Genomic DNA, 11534 nt, shown 5'->3' on the forward strand with positions numbered 1-11534 from the left:
TCAGGCCTGGGTTGGGATTTTCTGAGTAGGAGACCTAGGGGACCCATAAGCCCAGAGCCTCCCAGGAGGGTCTCCTTTCCTCCCCCTTCCTCCCTCTCCAAAGGGCTGCCAGGGAAAGTGAGGGAGCAAGAGAGCCAGTGCAGAGGAAACAGCTGTCATCTGGGGCTTGGAGACAGCCCCATTTTGTGATTTTTCTTGGGGGACAGTCATTTGGTCCCCAAGTCTTGGGTGCTTGTAGAAGCATATCACCATTTAAGTCATTTGATGCTAAGCTGCTGTTTGTCTCTAGTCTCAATAGGGTGCTGTAGGGGTGACAGTCAGACCTGGAAGATGATGCCTGCCTCTGGAGTGCCATGCGACATCCATACCCCACTTCTGCTGGTGCCCCTGGGGAAGGAGGGCACTCTGCCAGTCTAGCACACGGCCCCTCTGGCCTGTGGGTCGGAGTAGGCATCAGTCTTGGCTAATGCTGGTTTCCCAGGGCAGCACTTCCCTTTTCTGCACTGGAGAACTGGGGTGGGGGGGTGGGGGGGTGGGGAAGAAGTTTGTTTTCAATTACCTCACTGGAGTGGGACAGACTTTGTTGTTGGGTTGTTTCTTTCTATTTTTTTCCCTCTCTCCCTTCCTTTCTCTCTCGCTCACCCCCCCCCCCTTTTTTTTTTTTCTGAACAAGAAAAGGCTGAGAATGGAGAGCTGGTCTGGGGTGGGGGCAGGGGCTCTGGAGCATCAGTCGCTGCTCTGATGAAAAGTGCTTTGGAGGGGCCCTTGTGAAAAGTGCTTAGGCCTCCCTCCCCCAGCGCCCCACCCCTCCACCAGCCAGGGCCCTGGAGTTTGAATGACATTCTTGGCCAGTGAGCCTAACTATCTCTTGATGCTCAAGCCAAGGTCCAGAAGGCCGATGCCCACAAGTAACTGACCCAGACTGCACAGGAGCTGTCTTAGCATCTACTACCCTTTCCAAGGAAGGGAAGGGGAGCAGCTTGAAAGGCCAGCGTGGGCTGTGCAGCTCCACAGCTCGCCCCTGGTGGAAAGGCTTTGCAGACAATGTGGTTTGGATTTGGCTGAGCCCCCTCAGCACCTTATAAAGCACCTTGCTGAGTCAGGGGGAAAGCAGCCTCAATGAAGAGAGAAGGAAAAGAGTTGAGAAAGAAGGAAGGAGGGCTGGGGGTGGGGGGGAGAAAGGGAAGGATAAAAAGAAGGGACTTGGGGAAGCAGAGAGGCAGATGGGTAGGAGTGAGAAGGAGGAGAGCTGGAGTTACAGAAGGAAAGGGGGAGCAGCCTCCTAGGCTGGAGAGAGGGTTCTGGCGGGCTACTCCACCCACCCAGCCGCAGCAAGGCTGTCTCTCTGAGGCACTGGCTTGCAGGGACTGTGGGCAGTTGTTTGCAGTAGGTCAGCCCAGATGAGGAGCAGGGCAACTGGCCTTATAAATGGCCCCTGGGATTCACTGTGTGCCTTTTGACTCTTAATGTAGTGACCCCACATTCTAGGGAAGTAAGAGTCTCCCTTAGCCCCATGTCTGGACTTGCCTCCCTGCCCTGTCCCCTTACCCAGCAAGGGCCACCCCCAACTCCTGCAGTGCCAAAGGGAAAATCAACTCCATCTCCAAGCTGCCAGTGCCCCTCTGCCATGTCTGGGCAAAGGCAGCAAGCTGGAAGCTGCCAGTTGGGGTGGGGTGGGGGCCAGAGTAAAAACTTTGCCTCCTGCCAAATCCCCAGTAGGGGTGGGCTCCTGGAATTTGGGGGAGAAGGAAGAAAGGAAAGTGAATCAGGAGAGCCCCCCCCCAGGGTTTCTGGGGAGCAGGGTGGGGCAGGACAGGTGCTGTCTTCTGGTTTCTAACTGAAGGGCTGATGAAGTGACTGCTGCTCTGGTGCGTCTCAGGACCTGGTCAACTCCAGTAGTCTGTGTGTGTGAGTGGGGGCACTGTGGAGACGGGAGGAGAAGCCAGGTGCCCTCCCTAGCTCCAGGTAAGCACCCTCAGGGATGCAGAATTGTCCTCTGTCCTGTGGGAGCTTGCAAGGGTGTTTTCTCAGCTTCTGTTGGGCTACGTAGTCTCACAATAAACAGAAGAGGAAATCCCAGCCCTGCCTTCAAGAATCTCGGTGTGGGGACACATAGCAAATGCCATCACTAGCCACAGTAGTAGGGTCCACTGGGCACTAACTACACAGCTCCCAGCAGCAGCAGGCAAGGTGGAGCGTGAGGCTGGGTTCCCATTGGCCAGTGTACAGTGGGGTCTGACCATCTCTACCCTCCTCTTTCCGTTATTCAGTGGGTTAATGATTGGTTGGGATGCTAGTTTGCCACCACCTCTGACCTTCCAAATAGCAGGCTACAGGTGGATGGCAGGTAGACCCAAGAAGTGTGCTGAGTTAGGGGCAAAGCTGTCCTCGAAGGATTAAAAGTGACTGGGTGTTGGCTCAGGGACTGGCTGTAGTCCCACCCCTTTCTACTTTCCCTCCCTCCCTTTTTTCCTTCTTTTGTCCTATAACCATCATGGGAGGGATGTCGTCAGGTAGCCCAAAATACTGTATTTGGTACAGCTATTGGCATTGAAGGGACCCTGGCCTAAGGAGGTCCCAATTCTTGATTCTTGAACTAGGGAAACCTTTAATCTGCTCTCCTCTTGACAGGTATCAGAGGGTGTGAAGAAAGACTATTTTATTTTATTTGAGACAGGGTTTCTCTGTGTAGCCTTGGCTATCCTGGACTCACTTTGTAGACCAGGCTGGCCTCAAATTCACAGCAGTCCCCGCCTTTGCCTCCCAAGTGCTGGGATTAAAGGCGTGCGCCACCACACTTGGCTGGAAAGGGGTCTCTTGATCTCCATCTTGTACTGTCATCCACTACAAAATGTCACCAGATATTTCCTGAGGGCCTCCTTTCTGTGTAGCCCTGGCTGTCCTGGACTCGCTTTGGAGACCAGGCTGGCCTTGAACTCTCAGAGATCCACCTGCCTCTGCCTCCCGAGTGCTGGGGTTACAGGTGTGCGCCACCAAGCCTGGCTTGACTATGTCCTTTTGGTACCAACCTGGTGGCTGCCTTAAGAGGATTCCAAAGAGAAGAGGCTGAGAGCACATTCTGTGTTGCAAAACTTCATTGAGTCCTCTGGCTGTGAGCCTGTGGCTCTGGGCACAGGGGTCCTTCAAGATAACAAAGCCTTCCTTGATATATATAGATTATTCTAGTACCTGCAGTACTAAAGTCCTGTCCCCTCCCTCCATCACACGCACTGTAAGATGGGCCAGGTGCCTTAATGTCCTCCTGTGTCCAAGAGAGGCCAGATCCCAAGGACACTGAACAACCTCAGCTAGATTCTGGCTTCCATCAGGAAGGAGTTTGGAGCTGTGCAGTGGAGCCACAGTGGAGGTTAGAAGTCATCCACCAGAGCAGCAAGAGGGTGCTTCCCTCTGCACTGGTCCACAAAGTCAGGCCCACAGGGTGTGCCAGAAACTCCTGCAGTATTGTGAGGAGGAAAGGAGGAAGCTGAGGATAGAAGACTGGGCACTTTCCCTTTTTCTCCAGCACACTCCAGCCCAGAGGGCCCTGCCTCACCCTAAGCTGGTCCTGATGTCAGCGGAAACCCCAGGGGCAGAGGGCTCCTCTTACCTCAGCAACTTCCCTGCCCTGCCCTGGTTCCCCCACCCATACCTGGCCCAGCTTAGGCCTCCCCAAAGGACACCCCACCCTATTTCCCCAGTGAACCTGGAAGGAAGCTAAGGCGCACCCGCTATGTGGTCTCCCCTCTGCTGTCTGGGTGTCTGGGTGATGGGTGTGGGCATAAGCAGGGGCAGAAGGGATACCCCCAGGTGCTTGACTCTTCCTTTGCCTGCCAGGAGCTGTCCTTGCCATTCTCCCAGGATGTTCCATTGCCCTGGCCAACCCATGCCGCAGGCTCTGTGACTCTGTCTCCCCTGGCAGAGGAGTGGGGTTACCTCTCCCTGGGCTGGGAGATCCTTATCCTGCCCTGCTGAGTCACTGCTGGCTCCGCCCACTCTCTCCCTCCCTTCTCCCCACTCTCCTCTTTTCAGACCTCTCCAGACTGTCCAGGCCAAAGGTCAGAGATAGCCCCATTCCCTGAGCCCATCAATGGTGAACTGATGAGGCTTGGTGACACAAGAGACAATATGTCCCTCTTCTACTATGTGACCTTGGCCAAGTCACTATTCCCTCTAGTCCTCTCTAGAACAGGGTTGATGAATTTGACAGCCCCTTCTTTGCAGTCCCTGATAAGAGTATCTGCATGAATTTGTGTCAGAGTTACTTGTCAAATTTGTTAAATAAATATAATAAGAACTAGAGCTGGGTTGACCCTCGGTGGCAGAGTGCTTGCCTAGCACGCACAAGGCCCCGGGGTTGACCTCTAGCAAGGCAGGCAAACAGAATTGACAACAAAATCGAGGATAAGCACAGTTTGTCCACACACTTGGCAGGCAAAGGCAGACTGACCCTTGTGAGTTCCAGGTCAGTGAGGGCTGCCCAGTGAGACCCTGTCTCAGACCAAAACGATGATGATGAACTAGGAGCTGAGAGGCTGTGGAGGGCTATAGACTGTGGAGATGTCAAGAAGACCTCCCTGATTGGTCAGAGGAAATTGCATGGCTAACAGAAGAGAAATATAGCGCTGGGGAGGAGCTGACACTCATGTCTGTGCTGTCCTGGCCAAAGCAGCTGCTGTGCGTGCCTCACTATCCAGTGTGGGCCTGGAGACAGCCCGCCTTCCAGAGCCATATGGAAAGATGACTTTAGTACTGGACAGAGGTGTGGGTAGCTTGTTCTGAGACTGCTGTGCAGACCAGGGTACCTGGAACTGGCTTCTTCTCAACCAGCCTCTGACTCACAAGGAACTCTAGACAGACAGATCCCCCCCCCCCTTTTTTTAAATCAGAAATTCCAGACTGGGATTTTCAGTGGCCAAGACTATACAAGGCCCTGAATTCTATCCCTTGCACTGGGTAGAGTGAAGGTCCAGGTCAGCCAGCTACAAGTGGCCCTCAGCATCACAAAATCCTTGTGGTTGTGGTGAGGCCCACAGTAGACGGTGAACTAAAAGGGCTTTGCGAGTTGTAACACTCCAAGGAGTACCAAAAGCCTGGTAGTCTTCCACCCTGTATGTAGCTACTGTTTACTGAGCACTTATTACCTGCCTGGTAGAATGAAAATTAGTTAAGTGCTTCCCAAGGCAATCTCACACAGTCCTCTTGATGCACCTGCTATTGCAGTTGCCACCTTACTATTTGGAATCCGAGGCACATATTGTATAACTAACTTGCTTAGGTTCATAGAGGCAGGCAACCTGCTTTTAAGTGGCCCCTTCTCCATTCTGTCCTTATATCTCTGAAAGCCCCTTACCACTTTGATGTCCACATGCAAATCCTAGGAAAGATACCTCCTTTCCCCCCCCCCCCCCTTACAAGGAGGACCGAGGACCCACCAAGCATAAGGCAAGGCCACAGATGTCTGCTTGACCCCAGGTCAGGCCAGCCACCTTGGCTTTGCGCTGAAATCTGGGACTGGATGTGGTGTCTGTCTCCCTCTGCTGGTCCCGTAGGGGACAGCCTGGCTAAACCACTTTCCCCAGAGCTGGTTAATGTCCACATCTCCCCAGCAATGGCTGCTAAGTGTGGGGTAAATTGACAAGACAGGGGACTCAGACCACACCCTGGGCCATAGAAACACCAGTTGTCACCTTCTGGAATCCCTGTGGCCGGAGGTTTTTCTTTAACTGGACCCCCAAGGGGTGGTCTTTAAGGAGGTCAGGTTGCCTCCCTGATGCCTGCCCAGGGGGCCCCCAACAGCCTCATTCCCCATCTAACTCATGAATGGAGCTGTCATCCATGGATTTATCTAAACCTTTTGTGAAGCTATTTATATTTCCAACCGGGACCACATCTTGGGGTAATGAGTTCCATCGGTGTCCTCCCCTGCTGGGTGAAGCATGCTGCCTTTGATTTGTCCTAAACTTACCTCACTTGCACTCCAAGGGGGCCCTGTAACTCCAGCATGCCAGGTTTTGGTGAACAAGCTGAGCTTCCCCCTTTCCATCCCCCTGAGAGCTGGAAAAATTCCATCCCATCTCCCTCCACCTCCAGCCCTGCAGACTGAAAAGACCTGGTCCCCCATGTGTGCACCGTGTCTGTGTGTCTGGAGACTGGCCACATCTTTATCTCATGGGAGCCTCCAGGAGATTTTGAGAACCATAAGCACTCTCATTCTCCATGCTCTGGAGGCTAAGGACCAGCGAAAGCCCAGAGCTGAAGGACCACATGTGGTGGCTCAAAGCATCAGCAGCCTGCTTTCTTTTCTTAGCTGCTCTCCGGGGCTGATTCTCACTTCTGTCCCGGACTGAGCCCGTAGACTCTCCAGCCTGTGGGCTCCATGCCTTTCTCTATACCGTTTCACTGGAGAGACTCTCCTCCAGGATCCCTGTGCTCCATCCTGATCTAAGCTGATGGTCTGCTCTGTTGCCCTCTCTGATGACAGTAAGGATGGACTGCACAAATAGAATAGGTAGAACATCACCATTATTGCAGTAGCAGAGTGGAAGAGCTGTGCATAATAAGCTAAGTAAATATGTAAGCAGCTCCTTGAAGGAGAGACTCTGAGTAACTCCAGTCTATACACTGAAAATTCAGGGCCTGGAGAGATGGCTCAGAGGTTAAGAGCACTGGCTGTTCTTCCAAAGGTCCTGGGTTCAATTCCCAGCAACCACATGGTGGCTCACAACCATCTATAATGTGATCTGATGCCCTCTTGTGGCCTGCAGGTGTACATGCAGACAGAGCAATGTATACATTATATATATATATAAGAAAATTCAGACTTTAGGAACACCAGCCACATTGCCTATTTACACACAACTTGTGATGGAGCCAGGACACAGACCCAGGCAGACCTGGTACCTAGACCTCATTCTGTGCCTTGGATTCGAGGCTTGCGAAGGTTCTGAATCTTTACTCTTCAGTTATTCAGCAGAGATGCATCAAACTAATGCTATGTGCCAAACATTGTTCTGATTGCTGGGACAAATGCCAAGAAACAAGAAAGCCTGGGCAGGGCTTGGCCGCGGGGGCTGGCAGCACCTGGTGTGCTACACATGCATCATAAGCAGGCCAAGTGCTGTTCTCCCTTCCTGGTGCCCCAACAGCTCAGAGCTACCGTGCCCAGTCAGTTATCCCAGTCGGCACACAAATGCTGTACCCTGTGTGTACAGCCTAGTTCAAGACAAACCCAAGTGAACCCCAGCTCCCCAGACTCCTTTGGCCTTCTGTTGTTGTTGTTGTTGTTTTTGAAAGATCTATGTATTTATTATGCATACAGTGGTCTACATGTAACACCTGCAGGCCAGAAGAGGGCATCAGATCACATTATAGATGGTTGAGAGCCACCATGTGGTTGCTGGGAATTGAACTCAGGACCTCTGGAAGAGCAGTCAGTGCCCTTAACCGCTGAGCCATCTCTCCAGCCCTCCCTTCTGGTTTTTAATTACTCCAGTCTGGCAAAACTCCCAGGGTAACTGCACCTGTATTGTCTGTGAGGACTGCGTAAGACAGGAAGGGACAGAGCCCTTCCTGATAGGCCCAGTCTGACTGCAGGTTCCCAGAGCCACAGTCCTGGCCGTCTCCAAGGTGCAGCTTCATGGTGACTTTTCAAACCTTTGCTCTTTGTCCGCTGTCTCCAGTTAACCCTCCCACCCCAGCCCCAGGGCTTCAGCTCTCCCTGGCCCAGCTCACGCCCTGGTCTTCAGGCACATGTCTACCCGGGGCATACTATTCTGCAGGAGGCTCTCCTCTCCCAGCATTCCCCTGTCGTCCTCCCTGTAGCACCTGTAGATACACTGTACTCTGGGATCAAGGAGCTTTAGCTTGTCTCTGTCTCATACTTGGAAAGTTGCACCCAGTATGCATTGAAGTAGTGAATGGCTGAGCACCAAGTCCCAGTTTTGGGGTTCCCACGATTCAGCCCTAATCAGCTGGGTAAGAAATGGCACTTGAAGCTGGGTGTGGTGGCACACACCTTTTATCCCAGCATTTGGGAGGCTGAGGCAGGTGGATCACTGGGAGTTAGAGGCCAGCCTGGTCTACAAAGTGAGTCCAGGACAGCCAGGGCTACACAGAGAAACCCTGTCTTGGGGGAAAAAAAGTCATTCGCTTTGTAGACCAGGCTGGCCTCGAACTCACAATAATCCGCCTGCCTCTGCCTCCCAAATACTGGGATTAAAGGTGTGTGCCACCATGCTCAGATAGTTTTAATATTCTTTAAGCACATAGGCATGAACTTGGTAATACATATTTATTTATTACTTATTTATTTATCTAGGGTTTTCGAGACAGGGTCTCTCTGTGTAGCCTTGGATGTTCTGGATTCATTTTGTAGACCAGGCTGGCCTCCAACTCACAGTGATCCACCTGCCTCTGCCTCCTGAATGCTGGGATTAAAGGCGTGTGCCACCATGCCTGGCAGTGATAAGTTTTATGTGATTGTCTGATTGTTAATTAATTCAAAATTACTACTCAAATAATTTTTTTCATTTATTTTTCTTTTTCTGAGGCAGGGCCTGACATTCTAGCTCTAGCTGGCCTGGCCTAAACTTACTAAGTACATCAGGATGGCTTTGAACTCACAGAGATCCACCTGACTTTGCCTCCTGCACACCATACCTGGATTTACTCCTAATTTCTTTCTTTCTTTCTTTCTAAGATTTATTTATTATTTATACAGTACTCTGCCTGTGCAGGCCAGAAGAGGGTACCAGATCTCATTATAGATGGTTGTGAGCTACCATGTGGTTGCTGGGAATTGAACTCAGGACCTTTGGAAGAGCAGCCAGTGCTCTTAACCTCTGAGCCATCTCTCCAGCACCCTACTCCTAATTTCTAAGGCACAAATTACCTTCCTGTCAAAGGCAACTAATACTATAACTTTCTTATTTTATTTTTTAAATATATTTTATTAATTTATTCATATTACATCTAAATTGTTATCCCATCCCTTGTATCCTCCCATTCCTCCCTTCCTCCTATTTTCTCCTTACTCCCCTCCCCTATAACTGTGACTGAGGGGGACCTCCTCCCTCTGTATATGCTCATAGGGTATCAAGTCTCTTCTTGGTAGGCTGCCATCCTTCCTCTGAGTGCCACCAGGCCTCCCCATCCAGGGGGCGTGGTCAGATATGGGGCTAGGCACCCACTCTTTATTGCTATCCCCAGATGGCATATACACAGAGGTACCTACTTGTAGGAAGTTGTCTCTAACATGGAGAGAAGTGAACATTTTAAGTTTGGCAGTTGATTCTTGAGAGATCATCTCATCCAACTGCATCTGAGGGAGAAATAGAGATGCAGAAAGGGTCTTTGACTTCCTCCAGGCCATCTGTGAGTATAGCTGGAGCCACACTTTGTTCTGCTAACTTTCAGGATGGACCCAAGTCTCTGAGTGATCCATCTCCCATCCAACATAACAAGGTCCTCATGGGTCCCTACTCTCTCTCTCTCTCTCCCACTGTGCTCCTGGGGCAAATGTACATGCCTGGATGTGCCAACTTCAAAACAGGTGGATTGGAAAGCTTCCTACTAGACTCAACTCAGGCATGGGATGGGGAAGCAGGCCCTAGAAGTAGTTTGTCTCCCACGATTATAGCACAGAGAAGCCCTTAAGGATCTAAGTGTCAGATCGGAAGAGGTCTGGGTGAGCATCCTGTTCCCTGTCCTCCCTCAGCCCAGTGTACTTCAGAAGGTTTCTGGCATTGAGCAAGGGTGGAGGAGGGGGGCCACCCAAAGTAATTCCTTTCTCCTTTTCCTAGTATGTATGTCCTCAGGTGGATAGCATCTTACACCCAGTGCGTCAGGGGCAGAAACAGGTCACTCAGCAGCCATCTCCCTCCCTTCCAGGGAGCCTTGCTGGCTGTCTCCTGCTGAGTCAGGCTACTCAGGCAGTGGGCAGGGGAGGAAGTGGAGGAGGTTTGAAAACCACACTTACCTACCCTGGGTAGGGTGGGAAGAAGAAAAAGGAAGCCAACAGCTCAATGTGTCAGGGCTTTTGTTCATTTGTTTTTGAAACAATGTTTCTCTTGTAGCCCTGGATGTCCTAGAACTCACTCTGTAGATCTGCCTGCCTTTCCTCCCTTGTGCTGGAATTAAAGGTGTGGGCCACTCCCGGCTTAAACCCAGGCAAGCGCTCTACTCGGAGATACATTCCAGCTCTTTATTTATTTATTTTTCTTTCATCTGTTATTAGTGTGTTTGAGATTGCCAGCACTTAGCCTGGCAGTGGTGCTGCATACCTTTGATCCCAGCACTCAGGCGGCAGAGGCAGGCAGATCGCTGTGAGTTCAAGGCCAGCCTGGTCTACAAAGCAAGTCTAGGACAGTCAAGGCTACACAGAGAAACCCTGTCTTAAAAAACCAAAAACAAACAAACAGACAAAAAAACAAAAACAAAAAAAAAGGAAAGGGGCTGGAGAGATGGTTCAGCAGTTAAGAGCACTGACTGTTCTTCCAGAGGTCATGAGTTCAGTTCCCAGCAACCACATGGTGGCTCACAGCCATCTATAATGTGATCTGATGCCCTCCTTTGGCCTACAGATGTACATGCAGGCAGAGATCTGTATATGTAATAATAAATAAGTCTTTAAAAAAGAAAAGAAAAAAACAGAGAGAGACAGAGACAGAGAGACAGAGAGAGAGAGAGAGAGAGAGAGAGAGAGAGAGAGAGAGAGAGATTGTCATCACTTGCATCCCACAGAGGACAACTTTCAGGAATCAGTCAGGCCTCTCCTTCCTTGCCTTCTGCTGGTTGAACTGTTGTCCAGCATGCACAGCAAGCACAAATTGGTGGCCTATCAGCCTTTTCTCCTTAAAGTACCCGGGCTGGCCTTGAACTCTCTATGTAGTCCCAATAGGCCTTGAATTTGTGACCTTTCTGCCTCTGCCTCCTAAGAACCTGAGATTAGAAGCCTGTGCCACCATGCCTGGCACGGGTCACTGTGGGCAGGGGAGGAAGCTAGATTTCTCCTTCTCAACACTAAGGAGCAACCTGGTGTAACTGTGCCACATATTTAGTTTTTTTTCGGTTTTTGTTTTTTTTATGTGTGTGAGACAGGGTCTTGCTATATAGCCCAGGTTGGCCTAAGTTTTCTGTGCTGAGGGAACCTTTGCTGCTGAGTCCATAAAGAGACAGCAGCATGGGAGACACAGGCCACAGCCTTGGTAGCAGCCTTAGTGGCAGCCAAGGGCCAGACAGGGTTTTGGAGATAGGTGATCAGAGGTAGGAGACAGTGGAGACAGGGACCTGGATCTGAGAGTTCCAGATCAAGAGACCTTGGTCAGGAGAGTTCAACCAGGGAAGGCACATCATAGAGAACGTGTTTGGTTAGTGAAAGCAGGGCAGCAGCCATGGGAGGAGGGTCACATTGCCATCTGTTGGGGAAGTGATGCAGTCAGATCTACTGAAGAAATGAACGAGTGGGGAGGGGCTATAAGAGCTAACTCCTAGCCTAAGGAGCTGGAGGCGGCTACGTGTGGACAGAGCAGCTCCCT

This window comes from Acomys minous (assembly GCF_964271855.1).
Source record: "Acomys minous genome assembly, chromosome: 2".
NCBI classification, from domain to species: Eukaryota; Metazoa; Chordata; class Mammalia; order Rodentia; family Muridae; genus Acomys; species Acomys minous.